Source organism: Ambystoma mexicanum, chromosome 8 (assembly GCF_040938575.1).
Source record: "Ambystoma mexicanum isolate Mex_15411 chromosome 8, UKY_AmexF1_1, whole genome shotgun sequence".
NCBI classification, from domain to species: domain Eukaryota; kingdom Metazoa; phylum Chordata; class Amphibia; order Caudata; family Ambystomatidae; genus Ambystoma; species Ambystoma mexicanum.
The window spans coordinates 528,090,873-528,106,648 of NC_090929.1; positions in this window are offsets into that span (position 1 = coordinate 528,090,873).

Genomic DNA, 15,776 nt, shown 5'->3' on the forward strand with positions numbered 1-15,776 from the left:
AGGTGTGGTACATGCTGAAAAAGGGTGCAATAGAACTCGTTCCAAAGAGGCTCTGGAACTCCGGAGTGTACTCTTGGTACTTCATCGTCAAGAAGAAGACGGACAGCTGGCGGCCCATCCTGGACCTCTGCCGCTTCAACAAGTACATCAGGTCCCAGAAGTTTTGGATGGTAACCCTTCAGCACGTGCTGGGAAAACTGGAGGAAGGGGACTTCCTGTCAACGCTGGACTTGGAGGACGTGTATTTTCACATCCCCAAGGGGCACTGCAGGTTCCTGCGCTTCTTGGTTCAAGGGCAGCACTATCAGTTCAAAGCCCTCCCCTTTGGTTTAAAGTTGGTGCCAAGGGTGTTCACCAAGTGCCTGGCGCCAGTGGCAGCGCGGCTGCATCTCTGAGGGATCCACGTTTACCCCATGACTGGCTCATCTGAGTGAAATCGAAGGAGATCACCGTCGCTCACACGGCAGAAACCGTCTGGCTGCTGACAGAAATGGGGTTCTCGGTGAGCTATGCAAAGTCTTGCTTGGTGCCATCGCAAGATGCACTGTTCCTGGAGTCCTGACTCAACACAGTGTTGGGTCTGGTGCCTCCGTCAGAGGAGAGGATAGCAGCCATCTTGTGCAAGGTGCAATGGCTGTTGACCCTGAAGATCGCAGTCCATCAAATTCCTTCTCTGCATGATGTTGTCAGGCATATACCTCGTTCAACTGTGCAGGCTGCGGATGCGGCCACGGCAAGAGTATCTCGACGCCCGGTGGATCCATGTATCGGGAAGCTTCAAGGACAAGATCCCTCTCGATGAGATGTTCCGTCGAGCAATACGATGGTGGGCTGTCTGCGTGCATCTGGCGGCGGGCACGGACTTCCAGACCCCTCGCCATCTGGAGACAGTCACAACGCACGCCTCCCTGGAAGGATGGGGCACTCACATCGGAGATCTCCATGCGAGAGGCTTGTGGCTGCCGAAGAAGAAGTTGTTGCATATCAATGTTCTGGAGCTAAGGGCAGTATTTTGGGCACTCAACATGTTCCTGCCATCCCTCAAAGGCAAGGTGGTACGGGTCTTCACGGACGACACCACCACAATGTTCTACATCCGTAAACAGGGGGGAAAAAGATCCCCAGCACTCTCCAGTGAGGTGCAAGATTTATGGCACGGGGCAGTGGCCCTGGGGCTATTCCTCATCCCGTTTCATCTGGCGGGAGTGAAGAACGTCATCGCTGACTCCCTCAGCAGGGAGCTGCTCTTGTGCCACGAGTGGCAGCTTCAGCACGATCAAGTGGATCTTCTGTTCCGACGATGGGGAAATCCCCGCATCGATCTTTTTGCGATGGCGATGAACTCCAAGTGCCAGAGGTTCACCAGCAGGTTTCCCCAGCCGGGGAGCATGGGGGATGCTTTCTCTTTCCCCTGGGACGGCCTGTTTTTATATGCGTTCCCACCGTTGCGGTTGCTTCTGTGACTCATCAATCAACTCAGATGGTCCCGGTGCAAGATGATCCTCGTTGCACCGACATGGCCGAGACAGATATGGTGCCAGGACCTTCTGGAAATGTTAGCGCCCCCTCCATTCAAGTTTACGGCAGCCGCAGATTTTTTCACCAGAGAAGGAGGAGCGATTCTGCATCACGACCCAGGGTCACTGAACTTGCAGGCCTTGCTCCTGCAGCACTAGAGTTTGGAGGATATGAGATCCCGGCGGACTGCAAGGAGGTATTTTCCAAAGCCAGGGTTTTGTCTACACAGAAGTGCTATGGACATAAGTGGAAGAGGTTCACCGTTTGGTGCCGTGCACAGAAGATAAAACCTCTACGAGTTACTGCCCCTCAGGTACTGCCGAACTTGCTGTCGCTGGCCAAAACAGGACATGCACACGCCTCCATCAAGATTCATCTGGCGGCTATCTCCCGCTACACCAGAGCTCCGGGGCAGTCATCGCTGTGGTTGCACCGCCTGGTCAAGGAGTTCATGAAAGGACTTTTCCACTCGTTCCCGCCGGTGAAGGCTCCGGCACCGGCGTGAGAGCTCAATATGGTGCTGACTAGGCTCATGGGTCCTCCGTTCGAGCCTATGCATTCAGCGCCACTGCAATTCTTATCGTGCAAGACAGCGTTTCTTGTGGCCATCATCTCCGCACGACGAGTGGGAGAGATCCAGGCTCTCTCCTGTAAACTTCTGTAGTTGACATTTCATGAAACAAGGGTGGTGCTGCGGATGCACCCTTCCTTCATGCCCAGGGTGCCATCGAACTTTCATCTAAACAAGCCCTTGGTGTTACCTGTTTTCTTCCCAACGCCTTTGTCGCCGGCTGAGAGGACTCTGCACTCACTTGATGTGGTTAGAGCACTGAAGTTCTATGTGGACCACACAAAGAGTTTTTGGAAGACATCACAGCTGTTTGTGAACTTTGGCCATGTGAACTGAGGGAAGTCCCTCTCCAAGCCTTCCACTTCCAGGTGGCTCTCCGGCTGCATCACCCATTGTCACCGGTTGGCAAACCGACCATTGCCTGGCTGTCCGAGAGCCCATTCGACCACAGCGATCGCTGCTACTATGGCGTTCCTGTCTGGTGTGCCCCAGCTGGACATCTGCAGGGCTGCTACGTGGAGGTCCACAAACACCTTCACCAGATTCTACTGCATCGACTGGGATTCCAGGGAGGATTCCAGAGACGGCCAAGCAGGGCTGCACAACCTGTTTGCTTGAAGGTGAGCCTGGTGAGGAGGTAAGAGATGCTTAATGTTAAGTTGTTGAGATGCTTAATGTTGAGCTTTTCCACCTCCCGTGGTTGTGCATGTGTGTACTGCTATTTATTCTTTATTAATGAGGATGTAAATCCATGCCAGACCCCATGCTGGAGAAGGAACAAGTTACTTACCTGTAACTGCTGTTCTCCAGCTTGGATCTGGCATGGATTCACATGCAAACCCTCCCGCCTACCCCTCTGCGGCTCTTATCTTGGTCCTACTGCCACTTTACATGCTACCAAATATGAAGCTGGCTGTCAGGGGAGGGGCTTAGGTAGAGGGCAGTCACTGGCTGGGGGCAGTATGACCCAGAGACCAGTGATTGATTGTTAGGAGAAAGACAGTTCAGAAACGAAACTAAAACTGATTTTTTTCTTTACAGAGGATTCCCAGCCTGATGACGGGGAATATTCATGAGCATGTGAATCCATGCCAGACCCATGCTCGAGAACAACAGTTACAGGTAAGTAACTTGTTCCTTAATAGCTTTAAGAGCTAAATCCACAACCTGGCTAGATTTCACTGAGACCTTTCCTACCTTAAATGGGAGGAATGTTTGACCCAGTGTGGTAACTCCTCCACTAGCTTGTCCCCTAGACCTTTTTGCTGCATTACATGAGAATTGCCTGTATTCCATTGAAGTATGCCTAGCTTTCTTGTAAACAGGTAATATCAAAGTTCCTTATATATGTTAACCACTCTTTATCATGTGCTTTATCTTTAAGCCACGCAACATTCCAATACATCAGGTTCAAATTTGCCCTGTGTTACCATTATCCAAAGTTGCAGCTGTATTGGAGAAGTGTGTGTCAGTCACCCATACACTGCAGCCATGGCTTGCTTGGAAATGTCTGCAAGATGACTTGGTGAGGATCTTGTCCCAGGTCAGGTTGTTTTTGTGTCCATTCTTGGGGGCAGAGCATGAGCCAGGCTGGTATGCATCATACATATGACTTGAGATTAAAGAGTCGTGTCATGAGTCATTTAGATGACAAACTTTAGAATTCACATCTAGAAAAACGTCAATTCTCGTGTTTGAGGGCGCAGAAGGTAGAGAGAGGATGGCAGCCACCATCTTATGAGTCAAACCTTACCCGCCAGTTACATCCTGTGGTTACCTGCAATAATGGAGGGATGGCCTTCAGCTGAGAGCCAGCCCGCATTGCAGACACAGGTGGAGTTCGCCCAGCTGCTGCCGTGATTACCCAGCGAGAGGTGCAATCCTCTCCCGCGCACCACCAGCGGGGGGATGTGGGTGTTGTTGGGGGCCGGCTCAACACACAGGGTGGACAGGTGCTCCTGCTCGGAGGTGTGTGTCTCTGTTTCCCGTCGGATGCTGTGTAGATGGCGATTTAGATCTTATCTGAACTATCGCTGCATGGTCTCCCAGCAGGTGAGGAGATCTTCTCCTTGCACTGGAGTGAGGAAAGCAGCCAGAGGAATGGTGAGACTGGTGGTGCAGTGAGTGGTGAGACAGTAAAAGGGGCTGTGTGGAAGACACTTTTGGCCATGCTGCAGCTTATATATCACATACCCTCTGCCCCTGCCCACAGTGACGCCACACTGTCACACATCTCCCTAGGCCTGGTGCGAGTACCACACAGCGATTCAACCTGACGACTCCTGGGCAATGGAACATGACAACAGGTGCTGGGAAAAAGCAGGGCAGCTTGGAGAAATGTACCTACCCAGTATCCAAAACTTGTGGTGCACCACAATGGGAAATTGCCAGCCATTTACCCAGACAGTGAGCCCACCGGACATCCAACAGATCCTCACCTCTATGCAGAAGGGTCTTGAGTCTGTTAATGCTGAACTGGACAACAAAACAGTCAACATTGCCTCCATTCGGTCACAGCTAGAGAAAGAGACGCAACATAATAATGTAACGGAAGGAAGTTCAGCTCAGCACAAGGCACCAGTGTAACATTGTAAATCACAATAAACACTCTTGCTAAAGACATGAAGCAATTAAAGGCAATGGGCCTCATTCCGAGTATGGCGGTAAGGGATAGCGGCCACCGGTAACGAGACCGGTGGCGGTAATCCCTTACCGCCATACTCTGAGTTCCCTTTGCGCCCTCGCCCTTAACGCCTGCTTTGAGCAGGTGTTAAAGTCGAGGGCGCAAAGGGGCCTCCAAGCCAATAACGGTGACCGTAATGAACGGTCACCGTTATTTGCATCTTCCCCATTCCCATTGAGCCCTATGGGGGCTCATTTGGGAATGGGGAAGAGCCTTGGTGAATGGGGAATTACCACCCCGCCAACCTTGGAATGGGGCGGTAATTCCGCCATCCACCAAGGCGCTGCCGGTCCGGGTACGGCGTCAACCAAGGCGTTAATAGCGCCATTGGTTAGCGCCGTACTCGGAATGAGGCCCAATGTGTGATGATCTTGCGTCACAATGCTGCAGAAGTAACATCTATACATTATTGGCGTTCCTGACGACATGCTTCGTGGCAATATGGAGATCACAGTGGAGGGTCTCACTCAGGAAATGTTTGGGAAACCTACGCTGTCACCAAAGTTCATGGTTGAGAGAGCACACTGCACCCTGACCCCCTCACCTCACCCAACCCTGGGACTATCCACGCCCGATAATATCACACATCCTGAACTTCAGAGACACTAGCTGACATAATCAGAGACAGCAGGGACACGTTTAAAAATAAGGGCATTAGATTGGGAGGCACTCCAAAACAATATCCGCATATGTGGACAATATTCTCCTATTCCTGAGATATCTGAGTCATAATATAGATTCTATAATCCAAGCAGAAACCACCTAGAGGAAATATGTGTGTCTATATATACATATAAATATGTTAAGCGAAATCCAAGTTGTTACCATTAATACTCAGAAACCTGCAAATGCGGGTACCCTTAACTGGGCTGGCGACTCAAATAAATACTTGGGAATAATAGTCCCACACTACAATAATCAGATCATTGACTGCAACTACCCTACATATATTATCTGGCTGTGGTCGAAATTGGAAAGATGGGGCAAACAACCAATGTCGTTGCTAGCAGAATCACTGCCAAAGATAGCAACACTTTCTAAACTTCTATACAAATTCCAAAATATACCTTAATGGCCATTTTTACAGAAATAATGATCTCTGCACCGCGTTCGTTTGGACACCAGGTCCTATTAGAATGAAGTGGGCTTGTCAGGTGCTACCATACATCTCAGGGGGACTGTATTTTCTTGTTGTGCAAGCACAATTTGCAGGGTACGGATATGGACAAAGCAGGTCCCACCACATGTCAAGCTGGAGATGGGAGCAGCTGGGGCAGGTAACTTACAAACCCTACTGCTAAGTAACCTCTACAAATAGGACAACGCATTGGACCCAGTAGGCATCACACTCCTAGACTGTGGAAAACAGTTTCACCACTTGGTGGTATCCAACCCCTATGAAAGAGGCTTCCCTCTTTGATGTAACCCCGCTCTAAACCCCACCATGGATAGCAAAATCGGCAAGTCCTAGCTGGTGGCACAATTCCATACACTGGGCTACATTTTCATAGCAAGGCACTTCATCGACTGGGATAACACTAAATCTAGCATTGGTGGGGGGTGGGGGGCACTTCAAGAACTGTTTTATTCATGCATGCAAGCAGCATTTAGATCTCACTGGGCCACATTAACACCCCTCACACATTTTAATATACATACTCAACACTACAGGGGTAAGGAAAAGGGTATACACTCTGAGTTGGTGCAACCGAATACACCAACTGTGGAAGTGTCTAACGCAAGGCTTAGATGGGGCGGGGACTTGCAACTGGAGTTCAATGAGGTATAATGGGCATGCTTCTGTGCATTAACAAAGCAAATGTCCTTTAACTCTAGGTCACAGCTCATCTTTTTCAAGGTTTCTAATAGGTAACATTATGCCCAAGGCAAAACCACACTTTTCAACCCAGAATGTGAGGGCAACTGCCCCAGGTGTTGTGCTCCCAATGCTGATTTGATGCATATACTTTGGGCCTGCCCAAAACTAGGGACCTTCTGGCCCGAGGTATGTACATTTCTGACAGAGAACACAGATTTTCATGTCATAGCGACTCCTAGCACATGTACATTTGGAGTTACAGGCAAAATGCCTATTGTGATTTGTAGGCTCTTAAACCTAGGTCTACTTCAGGCTAAATGATGTGTATTGTTGAGATGGAAGAGTAACTTACCTCCCACGGCCAACATGTGAATGTCCAGCATGATATGGGCCAATGATATTGAAGAGCTATATCCCACCCTCCTCCCGACGGGTTGTCACCCTAAGCATATCTTCTCAGCCCTTCGAAACTATCTACGGACCCTAACAAGTAAAGACCAAAACCAAAGCATATAATCAACTAAAAGATATTAATTAATATAACTTGATATACAATCTGCCATATACTTATTTAATGTACTTTTCCTCCACATCTAATGTTTTTTACATTGTAATGTACAAGTCACCAAGTGCTAAAATTCCTTAAAAAAAGGTGGGGAGAAGGATTTCACATGAGCTGCCTCATCTGCTTCTGCTCCCTCAGCTACATCCGACACAGTACTACCTAATCTACTATCTTTACTCTCTTTTGGAGGGCTTAAAGTTAGGTCGTTTGTTAGGTCTGCTATAACTGCTGGTAACTCAGAAATAATGGCAAAAGTACTGGTGCATTTCCATTCATTCTTATTCGCTTTGTAAGTGACTTGTTTGTCTTCGACCGTGTCCTTCTCCTCTCCAGCTATTAATAGTGAAATGCTATGATCATTTGCTGATATGGAGCCGGCCCATTAACTAAGAGGCGTTGGTAAGAGTATATTCCCCAAACACCTCTCTCCGTCCATTATGTCTATGGAGCACTCTAACACTCCCAGAAGGGATTGATCAGATGTCTCTGATGGCTCCTTGGGGACTGCCTCACAAAGTGAGAGATCATTAAGCATGAGGGGTCTGTTAGAGAGTCTGTTGAGTCTGCCAGGCATCCAAAGATGTCGCTTGTTCTTCAAAGGACAACTTATTACATGTATAGCCTTTAACAGGAGTTCTGCCGATGGGGAGGATTGTGCCATGGAGAGCAACTGAAAATTCGTTGGTGGGTTGTCCAGTGGATCTGGGATTAATGTACCAAGTAAACACTCCTCTTTAGATGGCTCAGCCAATGACTGTAGTACAATGAAGCATCGTATGAGTACTGTGGCGTCCTCTGACTCCTTAAGCCCATTTAATAGAAGATAGTCTGAGTCTGCAACTTCTGGTCTTCAAATGCCCTGATTTAATTCTCCTTGATCTACCAAGTTTGCTTCTAACAGCAATACTAGATTTAGTCCTGGCCTGCATCGCTATAGTATCCCACCTAGGAGGGTAAACACGGCCACAGAGGCATTGCTAGGAGGGACTGGGGGGGCTATTGTCCAGGGTCTTTTGGTTGTAGCCCTGGATAGATTCTCAGGGACTACAACCCACCAGTCCTGACATTAGCTTAGCTCCTGTTCTTTTCCAGACCTAGCAACACCCCTGCTGAGGGCCACCATGGTCCTGAAAGGACCTGAATCAAGGGACTAAGGCTAATGGGTCGTCTGTCAGCAGTAAAGAGTGTGCTGTTCGCTCCCCCAGACAGCCACTGACAGATTACAAATCCACAAACCGTTTCCCTGCAGCATACCCCATCCAGGCGTACCCACAGTGGTCGAAGCGTACGAAAAGAAGTAGTGGAACTATGTTCCCTGCTGGCCAGGCCCGCTTCCCACAAACACCATTGCCACGTCCCCTCCCACACAGATTCCAAACCCCGAAACAAGCACACCTGCTGTTTAAGGAAATGTCCAGTGAACTGAAGTGCAAGTTTCAACTTATTCCTACACTTCGCATTCCGGAACGATTTATTTTTAAAATAAAAGTATAGGAACAGGAAATGTGAGTAGAGGAGCGCCGCTCCCACCCACTTCGAAAACTGCATACCCAGGGCTATGACTTACCGCTTCTTGACCAATCTAACCAGCTTGGCTTGCCGTCAAATGGTTCTGAGCTGCTCCTCATGTTCCCCAGGCTCATTTTATGCAGTGTACTCATGAGGCCCCCAAATCCAAATACTTAGGCTCCAGTTGTATACTGTTTAAGTGGAGAGCAGCGAGAAGCGTCAGAACAAGAACCCTGAGGAGTAAGCGCCAGAACAAGAAACCTCAGGAGTGCAGCGGGACACAGAGCGAGTTTGAGTGAAGCACCTCAGTATGTCTGCAATAGCAGCAACGTCAGCTGCTTTGATCAAGCACAAGGCGGTCACTTCCGCCGCATCAATATTTAAGCCAAGCTGATGCTGGTAAGAGGAAAATTGCTGGTAAAAAAAAAAAGAAAAAATTTCCTCCAACATGGGAAGGTAAAGAGCAGCTCGTAAACAGCAGGATGTGCATCATTTTGTGGATCCCAAGATACAATTTGGTAATTCCCTTGGCAATGCTTGTGCTACTCCTCCAACCCCTGGCTCGGGGTTGGCAGGGAAAGCACTGCAAACAGAGAACAAACCCAGTGTCTGGAAATCATATTTTCATTCTGCAGTTCCCTCCACTTGTTCCTCCCCTGTCCACTAAGCAACTTCCTACAGGCTACTGAGGGACAATAGATGGGAACTCTTCCACAGGGATGGAGCATATAGTAAATATGCTTACCTGACATCACATAGGGGGCTACACTGCAGCTAAAGGTTTTCATGAATAATTAGTGATTTTAACCCCAGCCAGAAGTCTGCATGAACTGTTAAAACTGCCCAGTGCTGATGACAATCAAATCATTAAATCTCTTATTTTCCTGAATCAGGCGAACCCAGCTTCTTTCTATCTGAGGAGGTGCTAGTCCAGATGGTGGTCCATTATCTGGCCTAGTGCAGTGCCTCTAGACCATGGCACAGCTGATCCTGCCACTGACCCCACAATAATAAGGCTTTGTAACCTACTATTGGTTTAGGGGGAATTGCTGTTGGGCACATTATGGTGATGTGGTTCTGTGTTATTTCTGGGTGAAAAGCCAGTAATGCTTGCTCCTTATCTGCAGCTCAGCCTGAAACCTTACGGGGCACTACAAGCTGTTAGACTAGAAGCCTAGTAATGTGTGTATCTATTAATTAGAACAGATGGACACATTACAGATCAATGTATTCCCTGACCTTGACCGAGAAGTGCTGCACTAGCTTCCAGGGCATGGGCATAATTTTAGGGGGAGACAAGGGTGTTTGTCCCCCCCCAACTTTCGTGGCACACCATTTTGCCCCCATTCATTTAGTAGAGGCACCTTTCCTTTAGATGTTATGTCCCCTTCAACATGTTCAGCAAAGTTAATCCACTGCATTTCTACACCCACGCCTGCACCCTGAGTGGCAGGTGTTGGGTGCTTAAGACCACACAGAAGCACTAGTGTGCGATATATTCTGCAGTTCCTTGACAAATTAAACCCAGAGAGATGTAATGTGCTGACGATTAGCCAGATGAGGAAGTGCACCATCCTTTAGCATGTTCTTACCAGGGTTCCATGTTTCTCCTCCAGGACACCAGGATGTGTCAGGCTGAGCTCTCCTTAACTTTCCACTGACTAGAATTTTACTAAGGCAAATACCGCCATGGCTACCTCCGATCTCGGAATGAGGCCCAATAACTTGTGAAGACTGTGACAATAGCTGCTTCTGCTATATTGTATAAACCTATAAAACACAAATGTCATTGGGCAAGAATGGATTTTGGCAAAGGTCAAATTGACTTGGCACTGCTGAAAAGTGACTTTACACTGCCTACACGAACCCTAATTCATGGAACTGTGCAAAGTGTATTTTTGCAGTGCAAAGTCAGTGCAAAGTCCTTTTGTACGGTAAAAATGACCACTTGTACTGAATTTGCACTGCAAAAATACACTTTGCAAAGTTCCATGAATCAGGGTTTGTGTTGGCAGTGCAAAGTCACTTTTCAGCAGCGCAAAAATGCCATGAATCTGGACCATTGTAGCTGAACTTAATGACACTTGGATATTCAATCCCAAAGAGCATAAAAGCTGAGTCTGATGAAACGGTATTTAAAGTACATGAATATTGCCCAATATTCCTGGGATCTATGTGAAAATGCAGTATCCTTTACTGCGAATCCCGAAAATCTAGACCCCCTGCAGCTTCCCGTACATCCCCCATTCCTAATTAATACCTCTACCCCACTTACCATCCATATTTGTTCGACAAAGTGCAAATATTCGTGAAAATATCCTCAATTATCGGGTTTGCTGTGCAGGGGTTCAATACTTTCGTCCTATCCCTATTCCCGCAGGTGTGTTAACCCAATGAGCTGTCTCCACTTCTTGGCTGACACATCAAAGCGTGTATGTAGAATTGGCACTAGCACTGAAAAGTGTAGCCTGCTACAAACAACACGTGCAGAGCAGAACCTACCAAGAGCTAGCACTGAGCAGACACATCCACTAAGGATTTCTGCTCTTGCCTTGGTCACTTTTCCAAGATATACCATTATTCTAAATTTTGCACTGTTTGTGGAACATTTGCCATGCCATCAGTTTATCTTTATTGACATCATTGTGGTTCTTACAGGCAATATTTTGTTGTGATACCTTCCCCTTTATATTTTTGTAACACAGTCATTGTTCTCTTTGATAGTAGTAGCATTAGTAGTGTAAGGCTTTATTTCAGTTAACATTGAACCATAAAAAGCCATGTGCAGATAGCATTGTGTGGCTAGACCAGTCTTAAGCGTAAGAGACAGGTCTGGAAATTCTTCACCCATTAATGGAAGAGTCAAGGTAATTGACAAAGTCCTGTTTTATTAATAGTCAGCATAAAACGAGGACAGCAATAAACACCACGTTCTCCACACTCTCATCCTTCTCAAGCATGACAACAGTTTAAAAGAGAAAAATAAATCCCAATTGACGTCTCATTACAACCTTGGTTACAAAAACCTACGGGAAGGTGGGATTGGTTAGGGGAATTATCTACATATGTATGTGTAGATGTTAGCTTTTTCATTGGTTACAACTTATCTAGTGGTCCCACCTCGGACCACCCCTAAATTGATAAAGTGAGAAAGGCATCATTGCAATAGCAAATTATTGGCCAGTGCAACAGTTGCAAGATAGCAAGAGAAAGATGGAGAAGCAGACGGAGAAAGAGAGTGCAGAGAGAGAGAGAAATAGAATGGGTTAGATTTCTGTATGGCACATCAGGCTACTGATAGTCTATTTGAATTGTGCAACTTTCCCTTAACCATATCCTGTTTTAATTTTTTTAAGTTCTCCAACTAAATGTTATGTTACATTTCTAGCTCCTCCTCAGCTAAAACCTACTTTAATGTTCTACATCTACCTCATCTAAACTCTACATTAATGTTCAACCTCACCATCAAATAAATCTCATTATAATTGCCTAATTTACCCTCAACTGATTCCTGTTTGTATGTTCTACTTCTCACTCATCTGAATCCAATGTTAATTTTTAATCTCTCCCTCAACTACTCTTGCACTTTCCTGCCCCTGATTAGACTGATAATGAACACTACCTATGCATGTCTTATGTTGAGAAGGAGCCGAGTACTCCCACCTCAATCAACTCGCCCATCTTGCCTATATGTTGGGAACCAGAGTGTGAGACATGTGCGGTACCAGTGAAAATTACAATGCCGAGGAGAATCCTGGAAGCAAGGTTCCCATTGAGAAAACCATACCTGCATACGACACAGTACGAGGGTCATTTGAATGAAATACCGGAAGGAGCAGGACCAGTGAATGGCAAAAGCGAATGGTGACGTCATACAGAGTCAAGCTGACACACATGGAAGAGATGCAGAGACTAAAGAATGCAGATATTATATAAGGCATCAAGAAAGTATTGAAGATAAGTGGATGAAGAAACATATGCTACAGAACTGAAGATGTCAAGCTGTTTTACACGTGTGCAGATTCAAGGAAACGCAAGCAGACAAAGTATTCTTGAGGCTAGCTAAGTAGAGAATAGATTGCGGCAAGTGCCAATATATATATATATATATATATATATATATATATTACATGGCCACGGTAGTGGCCATGTAGTTATGGTTAAGTTGCTGTTTCCATAGGAAGAGCACTTTTTGGGCGGCTTATAACTTTGCTCTCCCTGGACGGATCCTCACCAAACTTTGCAAAAAAAGTAGTTGGGTCACTCTGAATTTCTTTTTCAAAGTTTGGTTAGGATTCGTCCAGGGGGGGAAAAGTTATAGGGGGGTCCCAAAACTTTTTTTTTCCCATAGACTGAAAGGGAAAAAAGGTTTATAGTGATAATACCGAATTTTAAAATCTCGAAAAAAAAATCTCGAAAAAAAAAGGCCGAAAAAAAAAATATTGAATTTTTTTTATGACGTTTTTTTTTTCGAAATGGGGGGGTTCCCCTCCAACCCCCCTTTGTTTCTTTTTTTTTTAATTTTAACCCTTTTTTTTACTTACCTGACCCCAAAAATACATATAAATAAATAAATAAATAATTAGATATATTTTTTTTCGAGATTTTTTTTTCGAGATTTTTGTCATTCGGTATTATTTTTTCGGCCTTTTGACTGACCACCGGGAAAAAACTTTGCGCACGGCTACAGCCCGAACCGCTGGATGGATTTACACCAAATTTGCGGCAGGAGCGGCGGCCTGGTCCCAAAAGCGTGCTTTTGTAAATTTGTTGTAAATCTGTCCAGTAGTTTTTTAAAAAATGACCAAAATGTAAGGCAAAAAAATTAGTGATATCTGTGTTCGCTTCGCGGACGGACTTCCCTGTTCGCTCCGCGGACAGCACCCCGATTGGCCCATGGCCTTGCGTCATGTCCGCGGACATGCAACGTGTTCGCTGATTGGACGGCCAGGGGCGTGGAGCGCATCAGATTTTCTGTGGCGCCCGCCATCTTGTATTCGCAGTCGACCGCGTACAGCGCAGTGAAACGTGGATAAAAAATTGTATTTAGTGCCGTGTGTTGGTGAGTAAGAGTGTTTGGGGAGGGTGGGGGAGTATGAGATAGGTTCAATGTTTTGTTTTTTTATGTGCTAGACGTTTTTGTTGCGTTCGATTTGTCCGCAGAGAACACGGCTGTTCTGACATTTTGTAAATAAACTAAATGGTGGGGTGTTTAGAGGACGGAGTATGTGTCATTTTTGTTCGCAAGGAAGGTAAAAATGAGCTATGAACACTTGCGGTGTACTTAATTGTTCGTAAATACACAAACTGGGGGTGTCCTCAGGACGCTGTCCATATTGTAATCTGTCTAGTTGAATGTGTTCTAAGAACACTCGCAGTGTCCCGAAATGGTTGCAATTACACAAAATGGGGGTGTTCTGAGAACGTTGTTTGTATTGTTCGTTGTCAGGGTGAAAGTGTTTTAAGAGCACTCTTTTTGTCCGCTAATAGTACAATTTCCTAGGGGCGTCAACCGACTTTTTGTCCGCTAAAGAAACGATAAATCCGGCTAGTGTGCGCCGACATTATGTGATAATCCTATGACTGGCGCTATTGACCTGGCTGACTTGCTTTTGCGACACTAAATCATATCTCCCGCCCCTAAGCCTGATATTATCAAAGCATTCATATTCCCCGCCTCTCTCCGTGACGTTACAGGGTGCGTAATCAAACGCGCCCAGTCGTCTCCAGTACTACGCGACTTTACACAGAACCTGGAAGACAACACACATTATGTCACAACACAGCGCGCCACAATTCGGAATATGAAACTGTGATTTAAAAGCAAACAGCAAGATTGTAAATGTTGTAAAGTACATTTATTTGACATCAAATGTTTACAGAATATTCAGCAATTTGCATTTGTCTTTGTTGTCGATCCGCAAAAGTTCATGTTGAGACACGCAATGTTCCTTTGCGGTACAGAGAGTGTTAGATCAGCTTACAACTCAGTGCGCCACAATTCGGAATATGAAACTGTGGTTTATAAGTAAACAGCAGGATTGTACATTTGGTAAAGTACATTTATTTCACATGAAATGTTTAGTGAATATTCAGCGATTTGCTATTGTCTCTGTTGTCGATCAGCAAAAGTTTATTTGGAGCCACGCGTTGTTCCTTTGCGGTAGATAGGCTGTTGGTTTATGATAAAAGCAGTAAATGGTCGCTTTGATAATCGGAAGGTTGCTCCAACAACGAGCCATTAGACCACCCTATTGGTTGGTATGTTGTTTGTAGCCGCTAGTACTGCGTAAGGGCATATTGGTCCTTGGCGATTGTCCCATAAAATGGTGAGGGTCATGAAGTTGCATATTTGGACCTGCACCTGGCAGTTGAAGACCCCATCCGCTGGAGTCTGTAAATCGTGACATAGGCAAAATGGAGCCACATACCTGTTTTAAAAAACATAAATTAGTCTCACCAGCCGATCTTCATTAAAAATCATCATTTTATTTATTAGGGCGTGAAAATATTTGCTATCGAAGAAAGTGCAACAGAGTATGTTAATAATAAAATAATAATATTTTCCCATTCATATAGCGCTAAGAACCGTGAGGTATCTAAGCGGTGCTTATTATTAACCACGGTGTGTGGTGCTCATTTATCGACCACGGAAGGATGAAAGGCTGAGTTTGGCCTTGCCGGGATTCAAACTTGCGTTAGCAAGCTGTGCACGGATGTCAAAGCGAGCGCTGTACTCGCTGTGCCACTTGACAGGCTACAGTGAAGTGGCACAGCGAGTAGAGCGCTTGACCGCCTATAGACCGGTTAAATTATTTCTATTAACCCACCCTGTGTCGTCTGCCTTTTTTCAGAGCCCTCTAAACGACAGGGGATCAATTCGGCGGTGATAGTGCGCGGTAGAAAACATTATGCCACTTTCAACGAACAAGTTCAACTTGAGCGGTCTTTAATGCTACGCTATTGTAATTATATATGGTATAAAGTAATTTAAAGGGTTACTTACAGTACAATTGCAATTTCCATTGTCTACGAGTGGTGCAGTCCCAAAATACGACTCTGCGTGTGCCAACGATCTTTCGCATAGTGATATAATATATAAAAGTGGTTT